The 2,555-nt window shown below is 43.2% G+C and overlaps 1 protein-coding gene across 2 annotated transcripts in view; it reads right to left on the bottom strand.

The window, feature by feature from the left end:
• GNPNAT1 (glucosamine-phosphate N-acetyltransferase 1) overlaps positions 1-2,496 on the bottom strand; it is a 14,202-nt gene extending 11,706 nt beyond the window's left edge. Inside the window, exon 1 of one of the 2 annotated variants that reach the window (XM_005867881.2) lies at positions 2,419-2,496. The gene's annotated coding sequence lies outside the window, so the exon portion shown is untranslated. The remainder of the gene's footprint in view (positions 1-2,418) is intronic. The other variant, XM_005867880.2, reaches the window with a different exon arrangement.
• Between the last annotated feature and the right edge of the window lie 59 nt (positions 2,497-2,555).

The following is a 2,555-nucleotide window of genomic DNA, read 5'->3' as shown; positions in this document are numbered from 1 at the left end:
AGAAGGGAGACATATGTAATACTTTCAACAATAAAGATTAAGAAATGAATACATAAAGAATTAAAAAAATATATAAAGGTAAGTGGACCCAGAAAATAAACAAACTCAGATCATATTATATTCTAAACAACACTATACCTGGCTCTAAGAATAGTAAGGGAAGGAAATAACTTTTGATGATTAAAACAATCATTCCTATCAATTTAAGCCTACAGTCCATTTGAAACTTTTTTTTTTTCAGATAAACAAGAGTAACTTTTTTAGTATATAGACGTCTCAGGTGGGGCTGGGGACATATTTAATCTGGCAAGCCTATGAAGCTTTTTTATAGGTTAATTTTAGTGCAGGCATGTTAGTGTTTGTCCCTGATAAATGGGCCCCTGAGGCTTACATGTCTATTTTTATCTGAATGATGGGTAACAATATTGTATTTTAAGTATGCAGATTAACAGGCTAAATATCAATTAAGTAAAATGGGTACATTAAATTCAGATGCCAGAAAGTATTAAGAATTTAACTTCCTCAAGGCAACACATTACTTAAAAACATTTTGATGTTCATGTTATTTAACATAAAGTTGTAACCATGAAGTTTAAAGAAAGTTCAGAGGGGAATTCAGATGAACATAAAGACAATTTCAGCCCGGCCAGTATGGCTCAGTGGTTGAACTTCAACCTATGAACCAGGAGGCCACTGTTCCATTCCCAGGGAGGGCACATGCCTGGGTTGCGGGCTCCATCCGCAGTGTGGGACATGCAGGAGGCAGCCTATCAAGGATTCTCTCTCATTATAGATGTTTTTTTCTCTCTCCGTTCCTCTCTAAAATCAATATTTAAAAATCAATGATACTGGCTAACATTTATTGAGTGCTTTCTATTTGTTAACTCAAAAATACAATGCATATGTATTATTATTCTCGTTTTGCAGACCAGGAAGCAGGCATAGCAACTTGCTCCAGATAACAGAATCAATAAGGAAGAGATTTAGGATTCAAAAACAGGCAACAGGGCCGGCATCATGGTTGCACAGGGTCCCACACTTGGATTGTCTGCTGCCACTTTCTTGCCTTTACAAGGCCCACATATGCCTAACCTTAGCCCAGTAAATGCCTAGAGAACGAGTAACAGATGGTGTTAAGACTTACCTGGAGGTTACATTTCAGAAAATCCAGAAGGAAAAAGGTTTGCAAATTGCCACAGTGATATAACAAAAACCATACACCGAATTCAATTTTACTAGGATCACTTCAGGTTTTCATTCTGTTGACTATTCTTTGGACACAATTCCAAAAATTGGGTTCGCCAGCCTCTATAGCAGACGGGGATACAAATGGGGGGTGGGGGGGAGCTGCTGCTAGAAGCAAGCAATTGAAAGGAACAAGTAACAGGCACTGGGAGGGAAGATTTTAAAGTTGATTTTAAAACTGTCTTACGCATTTCAAGAGCTCCTGGGGCACCACTATACTACTTCATTACATTGTTATTGGGTGAAGGACATGTGCCATTTGGGACTAGGGTTAACCTACATACACTTTATAACAATTTCAACAACAATTTGAATTTTTAATCTAAAGAACATTCCATTTGCTGATGACTTCAATAAGCCTGGCCACATTACTAAACTGTGCAATTACATTTCACCTGAGCATTTTTAAAAGTATTTCTTGGTAGCTTATTATATCCTTGTAATCTAGGTATCATTCCCAGTCTATGGACCAGGAAACTGAACCACGTGGAGCTTCAAGGAATGGACCCCACCATAGCACACAAATGAGTGAACTGGACTAGAATCTTGTTTTCCCATCTGAGCTCTAATTACCATATTAAATTAACACCCGTCTTTAACATCATCGCAGCTGGCAGGTAGCTCTGTCTCCCCTGTGCTAAAACATGTCTGCGAACCCTGCCTAAAAAGAGCTAATCTAAAGGATTCTTCAGCTCCCTTCCTTGATTCGTACATAAGTGGATAGCTCAACAACACTACCCCCATAATCGCCTGTTTAATTTAGTGTGAAAAGGAGTTCGGTTTACATACATAAACATAAGCTCCCACAAGAAAAATCACAATACTCCGTGTTTCTAGGGGTAGAAGGCCCCGAGAAAAGAAGACAAAGGATGTCCCTCGTTCCCGAGTGAAAGCCCGATTTAGTCAGTGCAGCAGGTGATCTCAGAAGCAGGAGCACGTCCTCAAGGGCTCACAACCGCCGCGGGGTGCACCCCGGAAAGGAACGGGGCGGGTGGTGAGGAAGGGGCTGCGGGTTTCGTGCCCATTCAAAGCCGATGGCGACGGAGACTGAGCAGCTGCCTCGATTCCCATGCCGACGCCTGGTGAGCGCAGAGTTAGTTTCGACCCCGGCCCCAGCTCGGGCCCTGCCGGCGACACCCTTGCAAGGCAGGACCACTGGCCATCACCCCTCACCTCTGCTCCAGGCGCCTCTGCTCAACTTGCCCGGAACCGCGCTCCACAACCTCGTGTGCACGCACCCAGCTGCCAGGGTAAAGGCCCGGCTCCCGCACGGAACCGCCCGCTCCGTCCCCTCCACCCCCCAACCCCAG

The sequence above is a fragment of the Myotis brandtii genome, unplaced genomic scaffold (assembly GCF_000412655.1).
Source record: "Myotis brandtii unplaced genomic scaffold, ASM41265v1 scaffold253, whole genome shotgun sequence".
Classification (NCBI taxonomy): Eukaryota; Metazoa; Chordata; class Mammalia; order Chiroptera; family Vespertilionidae; genus Myotis; species Myotis brandtii.
Note: the sequence above shows the minus strand (reverse complement) of the source record. Positions and strands in the feature narration are given on the sequence as shown.